The following is a 19,252-nucleotide window of genomic DNA, read 5'->3' as shown; positions in this document are numbered from 1 at the left end:
ATTTAATTTTACTCTACTTTGAATTGTTTATTAAAACCTTAGTCAATTCCAAATTTATTCTATGAGGCCAGGATTACCCAGATACCAAAAGCAGACAAAGACAGTACTAAAAAAGAGAACTACAAGCTAATATCCCTGATGAACATGGATGCAAAATTCTCAATAAAAACTAGCAAACTGAATTCAATAATACATTAAAAAAGTCATTCACAGGGCACCTGGGTGACTCAGTTGGTTGGGTGTCTGACTTGTGGTTTCAGCTCGGGGTGGGATCTCAGGGTCATGGGATTGAGCCCCGCATAAGGCTCTGTGTTCAGCAGGGAGTCTGCTTTGGATTCTCTTTCCCTCTCCCTCCCCCCGTCCCTCCTCCCTCTCTGTCACTCTCAAATAAATTAATAAGTAAAATCTTTAAAAAATAATAAAAATAAAAATAAATCATTCACCATGATCAAATGGGATTTATTTCTGGGTTGCAAGGGTGGTTCAATATTCACAAATAAATCAATGTCATACACAACATCAATAAGAGAAAGGACAAGAATCATATGATCATTTCAATAAAGACAAAAACACATTTGACAAAGTACAAGATCCATTCATGATAAACACCCTCACAAAAAAAGGTTTAGAGGGAATATACCTCAACATGATAAAGGCTATCTATGAAAAACCCACAGCTAACATCATACTCAATGGTGAAAAACTGATACATTTGCCCCTAAGGTCAGGAAAAGACAAGGATGTCCACTCTCACCACTTTTATACAACATAGTACTGTTAGTCCTAGCCACAGCAATCAGGCAACAAAAAGAAATAAAAGGCACCCAAATTGGTAAAGAAGAAGTAAAACTTTCACTACTTGCAGAAGACATGATACCATATATAGAAAACCCTGAAGACTCCACCAAACAAAACAAAACAAAACAAAAACAAAACAAAAAAACAACCTATTAATACATATAAATGAATTCATTAAGGTCACAGGATAGAAAATCAATGTACAGAAATCTGTTACATTTCTATGCACCGGTAATAAAGCAGCAGAAAAAGAAATTAAGGAAACAATCCTACTTATAACTGCACTGAAAATAATAAGATACTTATGACTATACCTGACCAAAGAGGTGAAAGACCTATACTCTGAAAACTATAAAGCACTGATGAGAGAAACTGAAGATAACATAGAGAAATGGAAAGACATGCCATGCTCATGGGTCGGAAGAACAAATATTGTTAAAATATCCATACTTCTCAAAGCAGTCTATACATTTAATGTAATTCCTATCAAAATACCAACAGCATTTTTCACAGAACTAGAACAAAGAATCCTAAAATTTATATGGAACTACAAAAGACCCAGAATACCCACAGCAAACTTGAAAAAGAAAACAAAACTGGAAGTATCACAATTCCAGACTTCAAGTTATATAACAAAGCTCTAGTAATCAAAACAGTATGGTATTGACACAAAATAGACAGAAGATCAATGGAACAGAATGGAAAGACCAGATATAAACCCACAATTATATCAACAATCTTTGAAAAAGGAGGCACATTTATGCAATGAGAAAAAAACATTCTCTTCAACAAATAGTGTTGAGAAATCTGGACAGCTGCATGAAAAAGAATGAAACTGGACCACTTTCTTACATCATACACAAATCAAAATAGATTAAGGAAATAAATGTGAGACCTTAAACTGTAAAAATCCTACAAGAGAGCACAGGCAGTGATTTCTCTGACATTCTCGGTAACATCTTTCTAGATATGTCTCCTGAGGCAAGGGAAACTAAAGCAAAAATAAACTGTTGGTACTACATCAAAATAGAGGCTTCTGCACAGTCAAGGAAACCACCAACAAAACTAAAAAGCAACCTACAGAATGGGAGAAGATATGTGTAAATGGCATATCCCATAAAGGGTTTTGATCCAAAATATATACAAAACTTATAAAACTCAACACCAAAATCCTATAAATATTCCTATTTAAAAATGGGCAAAAAACATGAACAGACATTTCTCCAAAGAAGACAACCAGATGACCAGCTGACACATGCAAAGATGTTCAAAATCACTCATCATCAAGGAAATATAATCAAAACTACAATAAGATATCACCTCAAACATGTCAGAATGGCTAAAATCAAAAAGTGTTGGAGACGATGTGGAGAAAAAGGAACTCTCCTGCACTGTTGGTGGGAATAGAAACTGGTGCAGTCACTGTGGAAAACAGCATGGAGGATCCTTAAAAAGTTAAAAGTAAAATTACCCTATGAGCCAGTAGTTCCACTTCTGGATATTTAACCAAACAATAAAAAAAATATTAATTCGAGGGATACATGCACCTCATGTTTACTGCAGCATTATTTATAACAGCCAAATTATGAAAGCAAACTAAGTGTCCATTGATAGATGAATGGATATGGATAAAGAAGATGTGGGGTGTGTGTGTGTGTGTGTGTGTGTGTGTGTGTGTGTGTGTGTGTGTGTGTATGAATATTATTCAGCCAAGCCATAAAAAAGAATAAAATCTTACCATTTGCAACAACATGGATGTATCTACAGAGTACAATGCTAAGCAACATAAGTGAATTACAGGGGCTCCTGGGTGGCTCAGCCAGTTAAGGGTCTGCCTTTGGCTCAGGTCCTGATCCCAGGGTCCTGGAATCAAGCCCTGCATCAGGCTCCCTGCTTGGTGGAGAACCTACTTCTCCCTCTCCCTCTGCCCTTCCTACTCCCCAGCACTTTTGCTTTTGCATGTTCTCTCTCTCTCAAATAATAAATAAAATCCTTAAAAAAATTAAGTGAATCAGAGAAACACAAATACCATATGATTTTACTCATATGTGGAATTTTATTTTATTTTTTTAAGATTTTATTTGTTTATCTGACAGAGAGAGACAGCGAGAGAGGGCACATAAGCAGGGGGGGCAGGAGAGGGAGAAGCAGGCTTCCCACGCAGCAGAGAGCCCGATGCAGGGCTCGATCCCAGGACCCTGGGATCATGACCTGGGCTGAAGGCTGCCACTCTTTTTTTTTTTTTTAATTTTATTATGTTATGTTAGTCACCATACAGTACATCATTAGTTTTTGATGTGGTGATCCGCGATCCATTGTTTTCATATAACACCCAGTGCTCCATGCAGTATGTGCTCTCCTTAATACCCATCACCAGGCTAACCCATCCCCCCCTCCTCTCCCCTCCAAAACCCTGTTTGTTTCTCAGAGTCCATAGTCTCTCATGGTTCATCTCTCCCTCTGATCTCCCCCCCTTCATTTTTCCCTTCCTTCTCCTAATTTCCTCCAAGCAATTCCTTATATTCCACAAATAAGTGAAAACATATGATAATTGACTTTCTCTGCTTGACGTATTTCACTTAGCATAATCTCCTCCAGTCCCATCCATGTTGATGTAAAAGTTGGGTATTCATCTTTTCTGATGGCTCATTAATATTCCATTGTATATATGGACCACATCTTCTTTACCTATTCATCTGTTGAAGGGCATCTCAGCTCTTTCCACAGTTTGGCTATTGCAGACATTGCTGCTATGAACATTAGGGTGCATATGGCCCTTCTTTTCACTACATCTGTGTCTTTGGGGTAAATACCCAGGAGTGCAATTGCTGGGTCATAGGGTAGCTCTATTTTTAATTTTTTGAGGCACCTCCACACTGTTTTCCAAAGTGGCTGTACCAACTTGCATTCCCACCAACAGTGTAAGAGGGTTCTCCTTTCTCCACAACCTCTCCAACATTTGTTGTTTCTTTCCCTGTCCATTTTTGTCATTCTAACTGGTGTAAGGTGGTATCTCAATGTGGTTTTGATTTGAATTTCCCTGATGGCTAATGATGATGAATATTTTTTCATGTGTCGGTTAGCCATTTGTATGTCTCCTTCGGAGAAGTGTCTGTTCATGTCCTCTGCCCACTTTTTTACTTGATTATTTGTTCTTTGGGTGTTGAGTTTGAGAAGTTCTTTATAGATCTTGGATACCAGCCCTTTATCTATAGTGTCATTTGCAAATATCTTCTCCCATTCTGTGGGTTGCCTCTTTGTTTTGTTGACTGTTTCCTTTGCTGTGCAGAAGCTTTTTATCTTGATGAAGTCCCAAAAGTTCATTTTTGCTTTTGTTTCACTAGCTTTTGGACATGTATCTTGAAAGAAGTTGCTGTGGCAGATGTCAGAGAGGTTACCGCCTATGTTCTCCTCTAGGATTTTGATGGATTCCTGTCTCATAATGAGGTCTTTCATCCATTTTGAGTTTATCTTTCTGTATGGTGTTAGAGAATGGTCGAGTTTCATTCTTCTTCATGTGGCTGTCCAATTTTCCCAGCACCATTTATTGAAGAGACCTTTTTCCATTGCATATTTTTTCCTGCTTTGTCGAAGATTATTTGACCATAGAGTTGATGGTTCATATCTGGGCTCTCTATTCTGTTGCATTGGTCTATATGTCTGTTTTTGTGCCAGTACCATGCTGTCTTGGTGATCACAGCTTTGTAATATAGCTTGAAATTGGGCAACGTGATGCCCCCAGCTTTGTTTTTCTTTTTCGATATTTCCAATGGCAGACACTTAATGACTGAGCCACCCAGGTGCCCCATATGTGGAATTTTAGAAACAAAAGAAAAGAACAAAGGAAAGAGAGAGAGAAACCAAAAAACCAACTCTTAACTATAGAGAACAAACAGATGGTTACCAGAGGGGTGATAGGTGGGAGGATGGCTGAAATAGGTTAATGGGATTAAGAGTACACGTATCTTGAGCAGTAAGGAATATATGGAATTGTTGAATCACTATATTTTACACCTGAAATGAATATAACAGTGTATTTTACGTACAGTGGAATTAAAAAAAAACAAAAAACTTTAGTCTATTTTCTTGTTATTGCTCATCTTAGTAATTCGTTAAGAGCTTTATGTGCCATCTATATTACTAATATGTTTTCTAAACTCAATTGTCTACTGATTTTGTTTATAGTATCTTTGGCCATCCAAACTTTCAGTTTTATACTATCAAATATGAGAATTTTAATTACAGATTTTTGAATGTGTTATTTGGTGAAGAAAAACACTGCCATCAATAGGTGGTACATGTAGTCTCTTAGATTTTCTTCTAACTTAGTCATTATGTATATGGTATACACATACTATATATACCCTGTATACATATACTATATACACAATGACTATGTTAGAAAAAAAAATATCATCTACTTATAATTTCGGTTTGTGCATGGAATGCAACAGGGATGTAATATTATTTTTACAATTGATAATCATTTTTTTAAATGATCCATCATTTTCCTATTGAGTTATCTCAATCAACTACTAAATACATGTATCAGATACATTTCTGGAGTCTACTGTGTTGCATTTTATATATATATATATATATATATATATATATATATATATATATATATTGCTGCTGTTGTTGCTTTGCTGATTCTCATGACAATATATTATTCATTTGACTATGGAACATTTATAAATTTTCCTGTATCAAGCAAAGCAAATCTCCTCATATTCTCCTTTCTTTTGTAATTTTCCTTGTTGTTCTAGAACATTTATTTTTTTCACATAAATTTTAAAATCACTTTATCCATTTCAAAGATAATGCATCTCCCCCAGAAAATCTGCTATTTATTAATTGGCAGATAACTAAATTCATATATTAATTTTTGAGATAATCAGCTTCTAAATATTCCCATTCAGAAACATAAGGCATTGTCTTATTGTTTTTCAATAAAATTATTTAACTTCTTTCTTGTGTCTTTCTTGTTTCATTCATTTCTTGAATTTGTATAGTCTTTGTTACTACTGTGAATAGATTTTTTTACTATCTCCTTTTTTGTCTTGGTTTTACTTAATTGAAAAACAGCTTCAATTTTTATATATTCTTTGTGTGCCCAGTCACATTGGAAATGTCTTTATTAATTCAAATAACTTTATACTAGAATTTCTTGGATTTTCTAGGTATAAAATATATCAGTAAAAATAGATCACTTTACTTTCAGTTTTTTCTTCCTTAAAATGGTGATAATTATAGTATCTACTTTATAAGATCCCTACAAGGAATAAATGAATTAAAATACATAAATCATTTTAAAAGGTATCTAACATACTATAGTGTCTCTCAAAGATGTTAGCAATTAATGATGATAATAGACATTCCTGTCTATTCCTCATTTTAGTTAAAATGGCTTACATGTATTTTCGTATACAAGGATATTTCTAATGCCAGTTGCTTTTCTCCTTGGCTAGATGCAGAAAGCCTATACCCTTTGCTTTTAAGCTTGTTTTGAATGTCAATGTCTTAAAAAAAATAAAAGAGGTCATCCAGAGTCAATGAGATATAGTTTCAAATCATAATTTAATATCCATAGAGTTTGGAGCATGTTATTTAAGCTCTAAACTTGAAGCTTTTCTTTCATATATGCAAAATGGGGCTAATTACACCTCCTAATCCTGGATCTTGTGAGGATTAAATGAGGTCATGATCACAAAGTGCTAAGTACCATTTCTGGTAGAAAGTAGATGTTCAGTGCATGCTAATACTTCCTTTCTCCCACATTTCCACATTTCCACCATCTCAGGAAGGCCTTTTATACATGACCTTCAAATGATCAACAGAAATACTGTATTGACTTTTCTTACTAGCACTTAACTATCACTATCAGTCTTTATCTGACTGATTAAAAGCAAACAAAACCCTTATGTTTTACTACCTAAATATATCCCACTACATAGTCCCTGCAATAGACAATTGATTAAATACACTTGTAAGATCCTGTGCTTAACAAACGGTAGTCCACAGAAATATAAACAGGGCTTTTGACAGATCATTTAGAATGAAAAATATCCATTCAAAAATATATTAGAGTCTAGCATTGATGGTAGTACCAATGTCTTAGTAACTGAACGATTTATAATTCAGTTTTCCAAAATCCCATGTTTATACATTTAGGATGAATGTTTACATAATTCATTATTTTAAAATTATGAATATACACGCAAAATTTTTCATTTATCACAAGCACAAAGGCAAATCAAAATAAGAGTGGCAGAGTTGGCATATTTTAAGTAGGCATCTCTATCCTATACACTGAGGGTAGGATTATAATCACTAAGCCATCCTGTCTCTGAGAACACATATGAACTGCAAACTAATGAGGTAAGCAATTTTGGTTAATTAGAATCAATAGTATCATCCTTTAATTAAACAATATTGATTGCATTATACTGAGGGCAGGCTTTTGAAATAATATGCTCTTATGTAATAAGTCTTTGCCTTGCAAAAAATATGTCTGGGGGCAGGTTTACTTTGACATGGGCTATCCCCTTTGTACTCTTGCCAATATAATAGCATTTTACATTCATAAAGTCAGAACTGGAGAGATATCCAAACACTAATTATATGACTTCTGGTACCACAATATGTGTGATTGAAGCTTCTTTTGAACTGACACAGAAGCCTACCATCACCCTCAGTCTACCAACTTACTTTTTTACCATTCTCACTTTCAGAAAATCTTTTATATAATCTAAATGTTTCATAGTATAGTTCTAAATCTATTTCCTTTTGTTCTGTCAGCAATGGAAATAGAGGATAGCTAGCCACTAAACATATTCTATTTGAAGACTATTAACATAAAACCATCTTAGAAAGAAGTTGTGAAAATGTCTTAATGTTATATTTTTTGAAGTAAATGAGAAATTGTGGGTATATAAAAAGAACTAAACAAGTATAAGCACATTTTAAGAGCACACATTCTTTTCAGTGAATTAAATTATTCCAGATCCTTTATCATTTTTCCATAGGCTTTCTGTTGCAATTGTTTGAAATCAGTCTTCAATAAATGCTATGTAATTGACTGTAATTGAATGCCAGCTTTGAATTGGTTCATGTACAGTGAGAAAATCCAAAGAAAGAGAAGTAAGGGGAAGGGAGGGAAAATGGAATGGGAAGTCACCAGAGAGGGAGAAAAACCATGAAAGACTCTTAATTATAGGAAATAAACTGAGGGTTGCTGGAGGGGAGGTAACAGGGGTAACAGGGTGATGGGCATTAAGGAGGGCATGTGATGTGATGAGCACTGGGTGTTATATGCAACTGATAAATTGTTGAACACTATATCTGAGACTAATGATGTACTATATGTTGGTTAATTGAATTTAAATTAAAAAAATAAAGAAAAAAAGAAATAGAAGTAGCAAAGTCTAGTAGTTACAGGCAGGATTTCAGAGTCAGAGACGAACACCAAAGTTCTAGCAAGTTTGCTACTTGCAAAGCATATGACTTTGGGCAAGATATTTGACTTCACCAAGATTCAAATTTTTTAAAGATAATGGCAGCATCTACTTCATTGGTCTACTGTAATGATTAATTGGAATATTGGACTAAACATGCTTGGCACAATGGCTAGTATGTTGTAAATCTAAGCTATATTTATTAACCATGCTTCTTCTCCTCTGAAAGCTTATTTGAGGACTAAACCACTGTCTACTGCTTCTCAGATCATTGACATTGCTATTACACTCATCCATTCCATTTCATAAACCTCTGTATCGGCAATTCTTTTGGACTGCAGCTTATTACATTAGCAGGGAAACATGTGAATACAATTTGTGCCACAATAAGATAAAGAGAGCAGATTATTACCAAAGTAAGTAGCACGTAGTAGGGCATTTTGACTGGTCAACACCTGGAGCTTTGAATTATAGGTAAGTGGCTGGTTAACGAATGCAGCACAAACAAAACTCCTAGTCAAAGGATGCGGACCCTCATTTGGCTTCAGAAGGCAAGAGGCACAGGTGGCAATAATATAAGATCTCCTTTACCCTCAAATTTTACAAACAAGGCACCAATGCTTATAAATAGTTCCTTTAACAGTGAAGTAATTCTGTAAGAAAGCATGACAGGGTATGGAAAGTGAAGAAGTTGTAGCTCCTTTCAATTTATTACAAAGCACTCTGTGAAGTAAGGTCTTTGCTAGAATGAGGCATATGGGCCAAATTATTTCCCCTGAGCTACTGAACCAAAATTCCCCCATCCTGAGATCTCAGAGCCCCATTAATTGCTTCTGCTGCTTAGGATGAAGGAGATTGTCTCTTGGTACTCTCCTGATGAGGCTACCCAACATCGAATGTGAGGGAAAAAATCTACGGTAAGTGTGATTTTTGTAAATGCGGTACATTGTCTTATCTAATTCACTGAAATACTGCAATGTCTTTGTGAATCAAGGAAATGATGAAATAATACATTATTTTTTATGATTAGATTATAAGTATCCCATTCAGAGAGTAGGAAATGTATGTATACATCTATGTGTGGAGCTACATGAAGCATAACTATGTAATTATAGCATTTTTTATCTGGGAATAAAACACACCATTTGTTCATTGGCCATCTTCTCTAAGCTTTAATTCCTTTTCTCTTTACAGCTCACTAGAGGATTCCTGAAAACATGTTATCTCTCTGCCTTCAAACCAACTTGTCTCACATTGCAAATTCATCTTAATAGGAGATTGAGTTTCAGTATAATTCACCATCTTTTGAGCATCAACAAACAGGCTTGTGGACTAAAATCAATATACAGACATTCAGTCTTTCAACATTTTGAAAATTGCATAATAATATTAAAAACACATACAAAAGAAGCTGGAGGTTTAATGAGGATTTCTCACTCATTATATTTGTCAAGATTATATGGAAATTTTCACATTGTTGTTATGTCCATATTCCAAACTACAGTGTAAGGCTCTTCAAGGAAGGAAGCCCTTCTTCTAGATTTATGTTCCAGGCCCAGCACATAGTGCAGTATGTCACATACAGCAGGTGCTCTGAAATGCCTCCCTGATAAATGTTTTTTATAATACTTTGGAGGGTTTTGGAGTTCATTTTAGATGATAAGAACTTAGATTTCAACCTAATTAAGATTAAAATAAATATCGTGAAGACAGATATATTAACACAATATATTATGTGTGCATTTAAATTCGGAGTCAACTTTAAAGTTTAATGTTCCAGGCAAATAAGAACCACTAACAACTCTCTTTCCATTAATTGCATAGGCACCCTTATTTTCATTATGAGTGCATGCATTGATTAAATCTGCTGGCAGTTAACAGCAAATTAAAATGTTTTGATTTCTGTAAGTTTATTTGTATTTCATTTGGCATAAACCCAACCATGTAGCTTAGCTTGCTTGCTTTTTTTTTTTTTTTGGTCTGGAACATATAACTGAAGCTCAAGGCCCTTTATAATAAATGTATAATCACAATCATGCCTAAACAATTAATCATTCTTTCTTGAAATAAAAGACTGGAGTTCAGTATTTGTATTTCTCTAGACTCTTCTATACGTACAATTGTTGACAGTCTACAGTGAGCAAATCACTATTACCAGAAATGTGGGAGATTAAATACTGTGTGACAGAGACACAGTCCTCAACTTCTGGGAGTTTGACCAGCTCATAAATTACAACACACACATGCACAGATGAATGAAGGCATGTTATTCGTTCAGGGGTAAAACTTAAGGTTTGACCGTTGTTCTAAAAGTGAGGAGGAGGAGCTCATCAGTTTATATCTGACACCAGTTTGTGACATTTTTGGTTGTTTCCTAGATAAACTGTTTAAAATATGCTATTTACTGTAAAATTAAATCCCAGTTACCCTCTTCCAATTTTGTCCTCTTTTGCTCTTGCTCTCACTGTTACTCTCTCTTTTTTTTTTTCCAGATTTGACTGTCATTCACACAATGGCAAGACTAAGAAGACACTCACTGAGTATGAATATTAATATAGAGAGGCAGTGTCACCAGTTAAGATGCCTCAGGGGAAAGTGAATGAAGAGGTGAGTAAAACAATAGAGATGCATGTAATATGGAAGTGTTTTGTCTAACTCTTCACTTTCCATTACTTTCTTTGTTTCTGAGTAGTCTTTTACTGAGAGTGATTTTTTGTTTCTCATTATGAAAGTCAAGCAATGGCTTTACTGAAATGTGTGCAATTTTCATTAAAATTTTTAGGATACTTTTTAGTTTCAGAAAATGAGTTGATTTTACAGTTTAAGAAAGAATTTGCTAAATGAATTTACATGTATTCAGTTTCACAACAATTATGTCCATGAAAAAATTGCTTATAAATTAGATGATTTTTCTTTGGCTTCATTTTGTGATTAGTCTCTTGAAAACAAAGCCTTTTTTATTATTACTCTATACCATTACTATACATGTCTCTGCCTCACTTCCCTCCATCTTTATCATAAAAAGTAATTGTGGAATTTTTAGCATTAGAGAAACTATGGATATCATCCAGTCTCAAAATTTATCATCTTTCATCACCAAGAACTCCTTTTAATATTTTCATCTATGAATGTCACTTCTGAAAGAATTCTGCCCGCCAAGCAATGGATTCATAATAATGTTCAGATTTGTATCAAAGATATCTGAACTAAATTATAAGTGCAATATATGCAAGAATAAATAAATTAAATGTTTTGTGGTTAGCTTATATAGCATCAAAAGTGTTGATATACAATTTCTATTAGGTTTTTCAAAACATTGTTAGTATTTTGTATTCTTTCATTAATTCTTCCAAGTGGAAATCTTGGTATATAAACATCTCAGCTGTGGAACTCCCAATCCAGCTAGCCAGCTCATCTGTCTATAAATTAGAAGTTAAATGTAATTTGGCAACTCAAAAAATGGCACACATTAGAGAATGCTCTTGCAAGACAAAGTATTATTCTATTTTAAAATTATTTAACACATATTTAGAAAATTACACAACAAAAAGATGTATCAATGAATTGAGGCAGAATGAACATCTTTGTAACACCAGTTATTGTCAAGAAAGAACATTTCTAGTATTCCATTTGTGCCCATTCTAATCATTCTTCTACCCAAGAGCAAAAGGCATGTATAATGTCAACTTTAGTAGATAAGGCTAAACCCTTTTCCAAATGCATCCCACCCATTTAAACTCCCACCAACAAAATACGACAGTTATCTTTGCATCATATCTCTCATGAGTGGTATTGTGTGTCTTTAATTTTAGTATTGAGTGAGAACTCATGATTTAATTTTTATTTCCCTCATTACAAACAAAATTTGTAACTTTTCATACTTCCAGTGGATTTTTTTGAAGTTCTACTGCTAGATATATATCCTATAAAAATACATTTACCTATTCAAAAAAGGACATATACAAGAATGTTAATAGGGATATTATTAGCCAAATACTGGAAATTACCCAAATATTCATCAGAATTAGAATGGAAAATTATGGAGAATTCATATAACAACGTTATATAAAGATGGGATGAATGAACTTCATTTAGCAAAAGAAGAATCTATTACTCATTTTGTATTGGGTTAGCTCTTTTCCTTATTGATTTATGAGTATTCTGTAGGTATTCTGAATGTGACCCTTTGTCAATTTACACATTGTAAATATTTTTTTCCCATTATGTGGCTTTCCTTTGTACTTATTAATGACATCCTTTGGTGGATATTCACTCCTAATCTTAATGTAGTGCAGTTGATCAATCTTTTCTTTGTGGCTATGGCATCTTAGGTCTAATTTTAAAACTCTCCCAATCCCCAGATCTCCGTGCTGTCTCAGAATTTTATTATCCTGCTCCATTCTGCCAACCTGTTTCCCTTAGCTTCCTATAGCAAAATTACTCACAGCTCCCACCTTCAAGGTCAAGGCTACCATACCGCTACTCTAATGCTGACAAATGCAAGAAATACATTAAGAGCCTTTGCCTGATTATTCAGATGATTTGGAATTGTCACATGATAAACCTAGAAACAGGGGCATCTGTTATAAATCCTTCTCTCACATTGTACCGTATTCCTTAGCAGCAGCACTGGACTGATGCCATTTTTCCTTATGCCTTTGCACATGCTATTTCCTCTACTTAGAATTTTTGTTCTCTATTATCCAATTAAAAATCTTAATAATTCTTAGTGTTAGTTCCCTCCATATTGCCAGTCCAGTGGTCAGATTCCACCCTAAATAAACAGATTTCTGCTCAGCTGGCCCTCAAATATTATGCCAGCATATTCTATTTTACAGCCAAGGTAGTATTTTAAAAATCATGTCCTCTGCTCAAAACCTCTCAATAATTTCCTATTACCATTAAGGAAAACTCTAAAATACTTGGTATAATTTACAATTCTCTTCATGATCTGATCCATGACTACTTCACCAGCTTAAAATTTTGCTACTCTCCCCTTTGTCATTTCTACTCTAGCTACACTTGGCTTCCTTCGGTTCTCTAAACATGTCAAATGCATTCTCATATCCTGATTGTTAAACATGCACTTTCTTCTGTCTGGAATATTTCCCCAATCCAGCCTGACCCCATTTGCTTAATTATAAATTATCTTGAAATCAATTCCTTCTGGAATCTTCCATGACTATGTCAGCCTGTCTTCCAAAGACTACAGTAGATCCCCCATTATGCCTTCGTACAATATCCTGTGTTTCCACTTCTATTATACTCCTTATTTTTATTAAGAGTTATTAAATATCTATGGTCCCTGATTGTCTGAACCTTATTGAATTGTGGTAGTAATATCATTTTAATAACATAATGTCATAATTATATTATAATAAAATAAAGGTTGTGAGACTATTCTCTATTGCTAGCTACATCAAGTACTCAAGAAAAGGAATATCTTATGTCTTCATTTTACCCCCTTCAGTGCTTAACCTGGTAAATATTCAGTAAGATATTATTAACCGACTAACTGATTTTTCAAATGGCAATTTTAAAACAATTAACTGTCTGAAAAGTCTCAAAATGGAATAAACACCCTGCATTCTGTTCCATACTATCCACTGGAAGGAAGGAAGGAAGGAAGGAAGGAAGGAAGAAGGAAGGAAGGAAGGAAGGAGGGAGGCAGGAAAGAAAGGAGGGAGGGAGAGAGGGAGGCAGGAAGGAAAGGAGGGAGGGAGGAAGGAGGGAAGAAGGAGGGAGGGAGGGAGGAAGGGAGGGAAGGAAACACTGAGACCACAGACTGCTAGCTTTTTCAGTCACTTGTTGCAGATTTCACAAGAGCCAGGCAAAAAAGAAAACAGCCTTCTGAATAAGTATGCACTCTACTTTATCACCTTTATTAAAATAGATGGCCTGATTTTAATATATCTTTAATATATGCCTCCATTAACACTCAAGAAGTCCACGTATTTCAGTGATAATTTAATATATGTATACATTCTGTGATCATAATTTTGGGTTTCAACTGCTTGGCCCATACACTGATTTGTCTTAATACTATTTAATTATTTCTACAAAAACATGAAAACTAGCCTTCCTCAATTCAATAGGTACTACCAAAAGCTTAGAAAATAAGTTAAAAAAATAAATATTTTTCAAGCAGTCAGAAAAAAAGCAAAGATTGGTAATAATATAGCTAATGCTTATTGAGTACCTGGCTATTTTTCTAAATAACTGAGGTGTATTGTCTCCTCTTAAACCTCTAATAGGTATTATTACATGCCTCACTTTGAAAATGAGAAAACTCAGGAACTAAGATTCAAAAATTTCATCTAAGTCACAATGAATAATGATGGAACTAGAATGCACACCTATGCCAAAGTACTTACCCCTTCCCCTGGTAAGCTTCTAAACAACCCAAATGGAACTTTTATCTGGCTCCAGACACACACCTGGCATAGAGTTCGTGGTCATATGAAGGATTCTTTTTCAAGAGCTTTAGTAAGTTGTGACATTTCTAAAGCCTACAAGACTATGTGTCATAGAGTTTCAGCATAAGGTCAGCCCTTTGTCACTTCAATTTTATCAGATTTATTATTCATGGTTCTTTTTTCTTACAGGCTCACAATTTCTACTAATGAAAAAGATAAGCAAGAAAATAAAATTGTGGGCTCCATACCAGAAGAAAAATTGTTTTGGAATTAATAAGTTTAAAGAGGTATCTTTGGTTCACTTTAGCCTCTGCAAAAGCACATCAGGGCAAATAATATCTACATCCTACAGTTATGAGTATTCAGGCTCAGCCCTCAATGTAAAGAAAGCTATGTAAACAATAGTCATGTTGACAACAGGCAGCAGACAACAACACAGGGAAATAAAACAAGCATTGGGCATTGAGTATATGGCACCAGTTAAATGCATCTCAATTTCCCATCATGAAAAATGGAGATAAGGTCTACCGAGTTGTGAAGGTCAAGTTAATTAAAGAACTTCATAAAGCTGAGAGTAGGTACAAAGGAAAAATGAGGCCAAATTCATCTGAAACACTTATTGCCAAAATAAGATCACAATATATTCAGATTGTTGATGTAAACTAAGCCAACTAATCTCAGCTATCTCAGGTAAGTGTTTCACACAGCTGTGCTGAGTAGAAGGACCAGATGCACCTTTGTACCTCAATAACCAACCCCCTACCACCACCAATTTCTTTATTTCTCCTGCACATACACTATTAGCAGTTATAACTGAACAGGGTTAGAGATGGGGATGAAGAAAGCTGCCAACATAAGGCAGACATTAATACTCCAGAAGTAAACATTAAATGGGTGGTGGAGAAGAGAAATATGATACCAGAAATCAGAACATTTAATTTTCCAAAGGAATGCCACTTATATTACAGAATCAAAGTCTAGCTCTCTGATACCTACTTTTCCTCTGTTCTCCTGGTTTGAGATCTCTTTGGAAAACCAAATTGCATCAATGGCAATGTTTAAGCTTCCTGATCTCCAGCAGGGGTAAAGGATGGTTGTAGTGATGGCAGCAGTAGGAAAACAAACAAACAACCAAACAAACAAAAAACGTAATTCACTCTGGATAAAGAAAGAAGAAGAACCATGCCCACATTTTGATTTCCCCGGTGTTTGTTGGCTGCCAACTTATTTCCTTGCCTAAGGGAACATTAGCTAAACCAAGAGCTTGAAATTGTTTTCACAATCCCAAGGACACAAATGCTGCTAAATGTTTTCATGCCATCTTCAGGAGCTCCCAGAGATCCAAGTCTCACCCAAGATTCATACCTTCATTTTGGAACCCAGACTGGTGGGTCCCTAGAGAAACAAATCATTTTTTTTAAATATTTTATTTATTTATTTGACAGAGAGAGACACAGCAAGAGAGGGAACACAAGCAGGGGGAGTGAGAGAGGGAGAAGCAGGCTTCCTGCGGAGCAGGGAGCCTGATGCAGGGCTTGATCCCAGGACACTGGGATCCTGACCTGAGGTATAGGCAGCCATTTAACAACTGAGCCACCCAGGCACCCTGAAACAAATCATTTTCATGAGATTAACTCTCCTCCTGGCCAATAAAATCCCTTTTTATTTATTTTTTTTACTTTATTTATTTATTTTTATTATTATGTTATGTTAATCACCATACATTACATCATTAGTTTTTGATGTAGTGTTCCATGATTCATTGTTTGTGTATAACACCCAGTGCTCTATTCAATACGTGCCCTCTTTAATACCCATCACCAGGCTAACCCCCATCCTCCCACCCTCCTCCCCTCTAGAACCCTGTTTGTTTTTCAGAGTCCATCGTCTCTCATGGTTCATCTCCCCATCCAATTCCCCCCCCTTCATTCTCCCCTCCTGCTATCTTCTTCTTCTTTTTTTTTAACATATAATGTATTATTTGTTTCAGAGGTACAGATCTGTGATTCAACAGTCTTGCACAAGTCACAGCGCTCACCATAGCGCATACTCTCCCCAGTGTCTATCATCCAGCCGCCCCATCCCTCCCACCCCCCACCACTCCAGCAACCCTCAGTTTGTTTCCTGAGATTAAGAATTCCTCATATCAATATTATGCAGCCATCAAAAGGAATGAGATTTTGCCATTTGCAATGACGTGGATGGAACTGGAGGGTGTTATGCTGAGTGAAATAAGTCAATCAGAGAAAGACACGTATCATATGACCTCACTGATATGAGGAATTCTTAATCTTCTTTATCCATTCATCTGTCAATGGACATCTTGGCTCTAAGGGGAAATATTTTCTTAACAATTGCCATTTCCCTTACATTTGTAAAACTGCTTCACTTTGCATCGTCCTCAGTATTTCTTGCTTTCATTGGCTTTCCTAACCTTAAAAAGGGCTGGGTATTGGTTATTTGGGAAGACAACATCTCATTAGGTATCACATGTGCATGCAGGCTGAGATGGCCCAACCGCCGCAGCGTGGAGCAACGTTTTATTAAACACATCCCATTCGACATCCAATTGTGGGACCTACTGCCTTCCTCCCTCTAGTTATAACTAGAAGATTGTCAGTGCTCCCCACTGGGTAAGAATATCTAGAGGAATACAGAAATTCAAGGACAGGACATCAAAGAACTCCATGTACCATTAAAGGAAAGCTCAGAAGAGAGTAAAACCAAGAGTTGGGTGCAAAGAAAATTCTCAATTAACCATTCTGACAAGCATATTGTGATACCTCATTGTGCTTATAATTTGCATTTTCTTAATGGCTGATGATATTTCACACATTTTCATGTGCTTAGTTGTCATTGTATATCCTCTTTGACAAAATGTCATTTCATGCCTTGCCTATTTACTAAATGGATACTCTAGATTTTTTTATTGTTGAGTTTTGAAAATATATATTCTAGATATGAATTCTTTGTTAGATATGTAGTTTGAAAATATTTTCTGCCACCCCTTAGCTTGTCTACTTTAACTTAATAATTTTTCTTTTTGTGGTTCGTGCTTTGGTGTCAAGTGTAAGCACTCCTTGCCTAGCCCTAGATTCCCCAAATTTTCTTCTTTTTCAAAGGACTTATATTTTTATATTTTACATTTAAGTCCATAAACCATTTTGAGTTAATTTTTGTAAGAGGTGTGAAAATTAGATTGAAGTTCATTTCCCCCCCTTGTTTTATGAGGCCACAATTACCTTGATCCCCAAACCAGACAAAGACCCCATCAAAAAGGAGAATTATGGACCAATGTCCTTGATGAACATGGATGTAAAAATTCTCACCAAAATACTAGCCAATAGTATCCAACAGTACATTAAAAGGTTTATTCACCATGGCCAAGTGGGATTTATCCCTGGGCTGCAAGGTTGGTTCAACATCCACAAATCAATCAATGTGATATGATACATTAATAAAAGAAAGAACAAGACCTATATGATCCCCTCAATAGATGCAGAAAAAGCATTTGACAAAGTACAGCATCCTTTCTTGATCAAAACTTCAGAGGATAGGGATAGAGGGTACATAACTCAATATCATAAAAGCCATCTATGAAAAACCCACAGTGAATATAATTCTCAACGGGCAAAAACTGAGAGCTTTCCCCCTAAGGTCAGAAATGCAGCAGGGATGTCTACTATCACCACTGCTATTCAACATAGTATTAGAAGTCCTAGCCACAGTAATCAGACAACAAAAAGAAATCAAAGGCATCCAAATCGGCAAAGAAGAAGTCAAACTCTCACTTTTTGCAGATGATATGATACTTTATGTGGAAAACCCAAAAGACTCCATCCCAAAACTGCTAGAACTCAAACAGGAATTCAGTGAAGTGGCAGCATATAAATCAATGCACAAAAATCAGTGGCATTCTTCTACACCAACAAAGAGACAGAAGAAAGAGAAATTAAGGAGTCGATTCCATTTACAATTGCACCTAAAACCATAAAATACCTAGGAATAAATCTAACCAAGGAGGCAAAGAATCTGTACTCAGAAAATTATAAAATACTCATGAAAGAAATTGAGGAAGACACGAAGAAATGGAAAAACGTTCCATGCTCATGGATTGGAAGAACAATATTGACATCGTGAAGATGTCAATGCTACCTAGAGCAATCTACACACCCAATGCAATCCCTATCAAAATACCATCCACTTTTTTCAAAGAAATGGAACAAATAATCCTAAGATTTGTATGGAACCAGAAAGGACCCCGAATAGCCAGAGGAATGTTGAAAAAGAAAAGTAAAGCTGGCGACATCACAATTCCGAACTTCAAGCTCTGTTACAAAGCTGTCATCATCAAGACAGTATGGTACTGGCACAAAAATAGACACATAGGTCAATGGAACAGAATGGAGAGCTCAGAAATGGACCCTCAACTCGATGGTCAACTCATCTTCGACAAAGCAGGAAAGAATGTCCAATGCAAAAAAGACAGTCTCTTCAACAAATGGTGTTGGGAAAATTGGACAGCCACATGCAGAAGAATGAAACTGGACCATTGCCTTACACTACACACAAAAATAGACT

Source organism: Zalophus californianus, chromosome 11, assembly GCF_009762305.2.
Source record: "Zalophus californianus isolate mZalCal1 chromosome 11, mZalCal1.pri.v2, whole genome shotgun sequence".
NCBI classification, from domain to species: Eukaryota; Metazoa; Chordata; class Mammalia; order Carnivora; family Otariidae; genus Zalophus; species Zalophus californianus.
Note: the sequence above shows the minus strand (reverse complement) of the source record.